Below are 9,010 nucleotides of genomic sequence, written 5' to 3'. Positions count from 1 at the left end.
TTAAAGAAGGAAGCTAATGGAAGTTTATGCTTAAACAGCTTGATGCTACAACATTGGAGCAGCAACGAACTGATATATGCGCGGCTTTTTGAAGAACTTATTGATTAAGCTGCTTCCTTTTTGTGCTTTGTGGAAGACAGCTGGAGATTGCTGGCATTTGATTAAAAATCTGAGATTACAACTTTTATTAAGATTATTGTATTAACTTGTACTTTAGATGCTCTTTGTGTACTTTTTGGGTACTACCCATTGGATAAAACTTTTGTTTTCTTGTGACTCCTTTGGGTATAAAAGGAGGTGAATGGCTTCACTTTGGAGCATACCATCTAAGGCTAAAATCAGCTCTCTAAAGGCTGATTTGTAGAAAACAATTGGAAGAAATACAAGTTTTTGTTTAGCTTTTCATCTTTAATTTCCGTTCTTTACATTACGTTTCTTTACATTTTCTAGTCATTTACATTTCGTTATTTACATTCCGCAATTTACTTTCTTGTCAATTAATTTCCCGTCATTTATTTTCCGCAATTTACATTTATGTCTTTACTTCCCATTATTTACTTTACTTGTTATTTACATTCCGTTATGAGTAGCTAAATTTATATAGCTTGGGTGTGAGACGGTATGGTGAGATTTTCAAACCAAAATAAAGTAGCTAAGTGTTTTCATAAACGACGTTCTATTGTTTCATTCGAGTTTTTATAAAAACCAAGTACACTTCTTGATGGGTTGATCACTTTGAAAGTGTTAAAGTGCCATGGACTTGGAAATAAACCATTGAATGCACGTCAACTTGAATGATATAAGAGGTAGACTTGAGAAAGTTGTCGACAAGGAAACTTGTCATTTATGTCTTTCAAACTTAACTCCCGACGGGTTGGTCACTCTTTAAAAGTGTCAAAGTGCGATAGATTCAGAACTGAACTATCTAGAACACACACCAACTTGAATGATATGGGAATCGTCTCGAAAGAGTGATTTTTAACAAAAAGATTTGTTTATCCATATATTTTGAAGACACCATCTTGTCACTATCCCTGGTCCGGATACCACATAGAAATATGGGTTGAAATCTATAATATAGTGGAATGGTGAAGTCTGAAAGGAATACCTTCAAAATAGATGGTGGAACTAAGTTTTGAAACATTGCTTGTTGTAGCATTTCTACAACATTGGCTACTGGAATTTGTGTTTGGGTCTTACCACAAGTCTTACACCCTTGCTATCCTTTTATATTCTGTATTAAATCACCTGAATATCAAACTGAAGTTTTCAAAATCATCATCTGAAATCATCTCTTTCATTGGACTCTCAGTAAACTTTTGCTACAATCTCCATGAACAATAATCTGGTATTTTACCACTCTATTACTTGGAAAGACGATATTGGGCTGTATTGTGTACTTGCTTTGTGGTCCATTTCATTAGTCTAAAGGTATGCGATATAACCAACCAAGTTTTTGGCGCCGGTGCCGGGGATTGGCAAGCTAAAAGTTTTCTTTTGAGTAAAGTAAAAGATTTGATTTTTCTAGTATCATTTGAGTCATTTTGAAAGTGGTGTATGCCACAGATACATCGCGGGGAATTTTTCGAATTTGATCCCAACATTGAGAAAATGTTTCACCATAAGAGGAGGGCTCAAAGAGCATTTTTTGCTCTACTCCCTCCGAACATGGCGTTACCTCCCCGAATCATTTCGAAAATGCCGCATTTGGAAACCAACCGCCAGTTTTTGCACCAATACCACCATTTCCAAACTTTCCACAAGGACACCCACATAATGATAATAATATAGGTAATGAGGACACATAATCAGAAAATAATGAGCAACCAAGAGCACAAACTCCGAACATCATTAATCTGGCAAATTCTAAAAATGGAAGGAATATGGATTATGCTATTTCGGATTTTGAGCAATTAAATTCCGGGATAGTTAGACCACATATGACAGCCCTCCATTTCGAACTAAAACCGATAATGTTTCACATGTTGCAAACGAATGGCCAATTTGCCGGATTACCTTCAGAGGACCCACATTCGCACTTAAAATGTTTCATGGAAATCACTGATGCTTTCCTGATCCTGGGAGTGTCCAATGACGCTCTAAGACTCACTTTATTTCGATTTCCATTAAGGGATTGGGCAAAAGCATGGTTTAACTCTTTATCACCGGGTTCTGTGCCATCACGGAGTAACATGTCGGAATTTGTTTTGAAAAAATATTTTCCACCAACAAGGAACACTAAGTCCAGGAATGAGATCTGTCTTCTCAAACAACTGGATGATGAGGCTGTTCCTGACGCGTGGGAAAGGTTTAAAGAGCTGTTGAGGAAATGCCCACACCATGGTATTCCGTACTGTATTCAACTCGAGACGTTTTAGAATGGGTTCAGTCCCATGGAAAAACAAATGCTCGATGCGACTGCAGGCGGAGCCTTCACAGCCAGTACCTATAATGAGGGATATGAAATCCTGGAAAAAATATCAGCAAACAATAGGCATTGGGCCGACCCACGTGCTCAATTACAGAAAAAGACTGCTGGGATACATGATGTAGATGCATATACTGCATTAACAGCTCAGCTCACTTCCATGGCCACCATGCTTAAAAACCTTAATTCTGGTCAGGGAGTGTAGCAAGCTGCTAATACACCTGTTCCAACAGTCCTCTATGTGCAATGTGTGTGCTGTGGTGGGGAACACTTGTATGAACATTGTTCTCATAACTCTGAATCCATAAACTTTGTTCATAATGTATCTGGTCCTTATACCAACAATTACAACGCAAGTTGGAAACAACACCCGAATTTTTATTAGAACAGTCCATGTTTAGATCCACCCGCACCTAAGTAGCAAGGAACCTCTAATTTTCAACCCCAACAACATGCGAGTAGTTCCCAAAATCATCACCAAAATTTTCAAACTGCTCAACCACCTTTTCAAAACAAGCCACCTCCACAGGYTGATTTATCATCTTCTTTGGAAGCAATGATAAAAGGGTTATTTGTGCATGCTTAAGCTCAAAATCAAGCTTTGATAACCCAACAAAACTCTCAAAATCAATCTCTTTTTAATCAGCAAAGTGCTGTTATCAGAAATCTGGAAACCCAAGTCAGTCAACTTGTACTCAATCAGACCAATAGAGTCATTAGTACTTTGCCTAGTAACACAGAAATCCCAAGAGCCTTAGGAAAGGAACATATGAAAGCAGTGACCCTGAGAAGTGGGAAGGATCTGACTGAAAAGTTGCAAAAAGCTAGTGCACCAAGTTTGTCAAAAACTGATGCTACAACATTGGTCCCTGCCAAAGAAAGACCGGTCAAACCTTTAGAGAAGCAAGCATCTGCGATCACCACTTCTATTCCCCCAAGATCAGACTATCCCTTACTGTTTTCAGAGGATGTTTTAAAAAAATGCAAGACTCAAGGCATTCAAGACCCATCTTGCTCAACACATTCAAGCAAGAATGTGATAAAACAAGTTCCTCCTTATGTTCCTTACCCCCAAAGGTTGAGGAATCAGAAAGAGGAATTGCATATTAAAAAAATCCTGGATGTGTTCAAAGAATTGCATATCAACATACCACTTGTTGAGGTAATCGAGCAAATGCCTAGTTATGGTATGTTCCTCAAGGACATCTTAAGTAAGAAGAAGAAGCTAACCGAGTTTGAAACCGTAGCTCTTACTGAAGGATGTAGTGCACTTCTGACCAACAAGATACCTCCTAAGCTTAAAGACCCGGGAAGTTTCACTATTGCTTGTTCTATAGGTGGGAAAGAGATTGGGAAAGCTTTGTGTGACTTAGGTGCTAATATCAACCTCATGCCTTTATCTGTTTTTAGAACCTTAGGCATAGGAGAGGCTAGACCTACCACGGTTACAGTCTAATTGGCAAACAAATCCATTGCATATCCTAAGGGAAAGATTGAGGACGTGTTAGTGCAAGTTGATAAGTTCATATTTCCCGCAGATTTTATCATACTAGACTTTGAGGCAGACAAGGACATTCCTATTATTTTAGGGAGACCATTTCTAGCCACCGGAAGAACTCTGATAGATGTCTAGAAATGAGAGTTGACCATAAGACTTCAAGACCAAAAAGTCATATTTAATGTTTTTAACTCTTTAAAGTACCCTGATTACTTGGAGGAGTGTTCAAGAATAGCTTAAATAGAGGAGATGTGCCATAAAGAAGGAATTCAGGAAAACCTTAAGTTGAAACAAGAGTGTGATGAGGAAATAGAAGAAGAGAATGTTGAGGAAATAGAGGCAATAATAAATAATATAGTCCCAGAGGATGCTGCAACATTTGAGCTGCTGGAAAATAATGAGCAGAAAGACTTCACCCCATCCATTGTATCACTGCCTGACTTAGAGTTGAAACAACTCTCATCCCATTTGAAGTATGCCTTTTTAGGAGAAGAAGACAAATTGCCTGTCAACATATCATCTACCCTAGAATTGCATCAAGAAAAGAAGTTGGTTGATATGTTGAAGTTGCACACAGAAGCTATGGGATTGATCATTGACGAACAAAAGGGGATTAGTCCTTCTTTTTGTCAACATAAAATCATCCCAGATGACAATAACTTCACATCCATAGATCCACAAAGAAAGGCGTCTACTTTTGACAAAGCCGTAAATAAATTATTCGGTCTCTCATCTCACATAGGTTCTGAGAATGATGCACTCTTGCACACGGTCTCTGAGTCATATTTGGTTGAGATCATGACTTTCCCTGGAATGTCTGAGACTGATTGGGAGCCTTACACTCATTTCATGTTGAAAACCTTTAAGGCTGCCAATTTGTCCCCTTATGAGAATGTTTGGATAAGCTTTACTAGAAATTATTTATCATCGATTACTTCTGACAGCTCCACTTATGTGGAAAGGTTGTTACTTTTGTTGAGTTTCATAACAGGTGAGAAAGAGAAGGAGCAGGATGGGATGACAAAGAAGATGCAGAATCTGCTGGCCCAAAACAGCAGCCTTATGGACAACTTATTGGAACAGAGGAATGAATTCCTTGAGAAGATTGATATGTTGAAGGTTGAGCTAGCTGAGAGAATGAAGGCAACAGAGAAGAAGACCAGAGGTGACATTAAAGTGATAAAGACTGATTTGGAGGCTAAGTCAAGTGCTCAAATCAAGAAGTTGGGCAAGAAAATAAAGGCTCTCAAGGAGGAGAATGCAAGGCTGTTTGGAGAGAATGCAAGGCTGAGGGAGGAATGCAAAAGAATGAAGGATAGCAGCTCCACTTCACCTACTCCTACGGAGTAAGACATGTTCTAACCACTTTCTTTAGCTTCCATATTTTTTTATTCTGAGTCGGGGACAATTTTTATAACTTTTTAGTATTATTTTTTATGCATGAGCTCTTGATTTGAGGACTGATATTTATGGGATCATAGCCCCAATAATTCTGTTCATTACTTGTCATTTACCCAAGCTATATTGTTCTTGCTAGAACTAGCAAAACTCTTTTTGGGCAACATTTTGTTCACACAATCTAAATTTTATTAGGAAATGAAATAGGCCTTCTTTTCTATGACCATAATAGCCACTTGCACCTTTCAAACACCATATACCCCACAAAGCTCCAACGAGAACATTGTCGTATTCAAGTTTGGGGGAGGATTGTTGTATCAGGACAAAAGATCAATACAAAATAGCAAAGCTCTAACTTGACTCCTTATTATGAAAGGTTTTGGAAAAGCACAACAAAAGTCCCATAGGGGCTATGTGCACACTCCCATCAAAAGAGCACAAAGTGCCCAAAAATTGATTTTTTTTGAATGTGGAGTATATAAAGAAAAAGGCTATGAGAGAAAAGAAATGCCGAAGAGAGTAAACCTATAAGCCCTATTGATCCTAAAAATGTGATTGTGTTTGAGCTTAAGAAAGAAAAGGGTAATGCTAGCTTACGGTTCATACAAAAACTTGGTTTTGAGTGACTCATCAAGGACTTATGAAAGGCTATGAACGTCATAATTGGTATACCTCTCATTGGGTGGGCACTTAATGCCTTGGTCATGCATTTTTTTTTTCAAATTGAGTCTTTTTGTTTGTCTTTTGGATGTTTGGGGACAAACAACTATTTAAGTTTGGGGGTGTGATATATGTTGAGAATTCAATATATAAAGCACCCGTTTTACTTATTATTAGTTAGATTCTTTTCCTTTTATCTCTACTTTGAGTCATTTTTATTACTTTCTTTATATCTTTGTTATTATGAACCTAAATCATGTGGTTAACTTGTTGGTACTCAAAGAAGGAAGCTAATGGAAGTTTATGCTTAAACAGCTTGATGCTACAGCATTGGAGCACCAGCGATATGATACATGCGCGGCTTTTTGAAGAACTTATTGATTAAGCTGCTGCCTTTTTGTGCTTTGTTTAAGACAGCTGGAGATTGCTGGCATTTGATTAAAAATTTGGGATTACAACTTTTATTAAGATTATTGTATTAATTAGTACTTTAGATGCTCTTTGTGTACTTTTTGGGTATTACCCATTGGGTAAAACTTTTGTTTTCTTATGACTCCTTTGGGTATAAAAGGAGGTGCTTGGCTTCACTTTGGAGCATACCATCCAAGGCTAAAATCAGCTCTCTAAAGGCTGATTTGTAGAAACAATTGGAAGAAATACAAGTTTTTGTTTAGCTTTTCATCTTTAATTTCTTGTCTTTTAATTTCCGTTCTTTAAATTACGCTTCTTTACATTTTCTAGTCATTTACATTTTGTTATTTTCATTTCGCAATTTAATTTCTTGCCATTTATTTTCCCGTCATTTATTTTTCGCAATTTACAATTATGTTTTTACTTCCCGTCATTTACTTTACTTGTTATTTACATTTCATTATGAGTAGCTAAATTTATATAGCTTGGGTGTGAGACGGTAAGGTCAAAATTTTAAACCAAAAGAAAGTAGCTAAGTGTTTTCATAAACGACGTTCTATTGTTTTTCTTTCAAGTTTTTATAAAAACCAAGTACATTTCTTGACGGGTTGATCACTTTGAAAGTGTTAAAGTGCCATGGACTTAGAAGAAATAAGCCAATGAACGCACGTCAACTTGAATGATATAAGAGGTAGACTTGAGAAAGTTGCCGACAAGGAAACTTGTCATTTATGTCTTTCAAACTTAACTCCTGACGGGTTGGTCACTCTTTAAAAATGTCAAAGTGCGATAGATTTAGAAATGAACTATCTAGAACACACACCAACTTGAATGATATGGGAATCGACTCGAAAGAGTGATTTTTAACAAAGAGATTTGTTTGTCCATATATTTTGAAGACACCATCTTGTCACCATCTCTGGTCCGGATACCACATAGAAGTATGGGTTGAAAGCTATAATATAATGCAATGGTTATGTCCGAAAGAAATACCTTCAAAATAGAGGTAGAACTAAGTTTTGAAACACTGCTTGCTGTAGCATTCCTACAACATTGTCTACTTGAATTTGTGTTTGGGTCTCACCACAAGTCTTACACCCTTGCTATCCTTTTATATTCTGTTTACTGTATTAAATCACCTGAATATCAAACTGAAGTTTTCAAAATCATCATCTGAAATCATCTCTTTCATTGGACTCTCAGTAAACTTTTGCTACGATCTCCGTGGACGATAATCCGGTATTTTATCACTCTATTAATTGGAAAGACGATATTGGGCCGTATTGTATACTTGCTTTGTGGTCAATTTCATTAGTCTAAAAGTGTGCTATATAACCGACCACATATACATTATCTCATTGCGAACTCATTTTAACAATCAGCAACATGCTTGAAGCAAACTGTAACGACTTAATTTTTACTGTTGTATTTTTGACCAATGAGAATTTACTTTTTACTCTAAGTTATGACTATTTGTATTAAGTGGGTTATGGGAATGTTTAATTATGGAAATAATTTTTTTTGTGACTTTATTGTACAAGTAATTGAGCTTGAGGTACAAGTCATAGAAGCATAAAATTTAATTGTGTTATGTAAGGCTTTAGTATTTATTCCATCGCTTAATGTACAACTTGTTCCTACATTAACGGAGTTAGTGGGTGTGTACAAGCGATCAAGGCTTGATTATAATTTAATTTTGCTAGTGATCAATTAGTGAGGTCAATCTTTTGGGCCTTAGTTGCAAAATCTACCCAACAAATCAATCAAGAGGGTCAAAGCCCTCATTTTCTTCTCTTATCTGCTATCATACGATAAAAAAACAAGGTAGAAGGAGACCATGAGTGTTTAATGGTGATTCTTGGTGGAATCAAGGTTAATTTTGGTTACATGTTCCTTTTCATTGAAGATTTGAAGTCTTCAAACTTGCTTTAGCCTTGTGCTAGCATTTGAATTCAGGAAAGATTATCAAGGAGTTCTATTTCTCACATCAAGTAAGTTTCCAAACTTACTTTTTATGAATTATATAAGTGTAATTTGAGTTGTTGTTGAATCCATGGTGATTTGGGTTTAAATGGGTCAAGAACCCATGGTTTAGGGTTTAACTTAGGGTTTTATTGCTTGGTACCATTAGACATGTTAGAAATGGTCTTTGAATACCTAAGAAACTATATTGTGAGTTTAGTACATATTAGATTCGTTTTGGATTGGAAAATTCAAAGTTCTAGGAAACACTCGTAACTCAAAAGTTGTGTTCGAAATTTCTGGCAGATTCAAGCATATTTTTGTTAAAATAATATAAAATCAACCGTTCATCCATTTGTGTTGTATTATATACCGTTGGGAATCACTCTATGTCTAATTTAATCCATCTTTGTATCCCAAAAGATAATTCGAAATTTAAGATGGTCAAAATGTCGAATAAGTACAGAGGGGTCAATTTAATGTTATGTTTTATCAAATGTAAAATGAGGTTTTGGTTTTGTTGAGTAATCAAACCATTTTGGATACCTTATGTGACATCCGGAAATTTAAATACCAGGTTAATAGCTAGATAGCACTTTAGAAATATTATTATCACTCGAGTAGAGCGTTTAGAGCTTAAGTAGTTAGAAATC

At 36.4% G+C, this 9,010-nt stretch overlaps 1 non-coding gene across 1 annotated transcript; it reads right to left on the bottom strand.

Annotated features, from left to right (window-relative positions):
• Positions 1–2,241: 2,241 nt before the first annotated feature.
• On the bottom strand, positions 2,242–2,347 carry LOC112504605. Its single transcript, XR_003068230.1, has one exon. It is a non-coding gene; the product is annotated as a small nucleolar RNA R71 (small nucleolar RNA).
• Between the last annotated feature and the right edge of the window lie 6,663 nt (positions 2,348–9,010).

The sequence above is a fragment of the Cynara cardunculus genome, unplaced genomic scaffold (assembly GCF_001531365.2).
Source record: "Cynara cardunculus var. scolymus isolate 2C unplaced genomic scaffold, CcrdV1 Un_Scaffold_6179, whole genome shotgun sequence".
NCBI lineage: Eukaryota > Viridiplantae > Streptophyta > Magnoliopsida > Asterales > Asteraceae > Cynara > Cynara cardunculus.
This window is presented reverse-complemented; position numbering and strand designations above follow the sequence as displayed.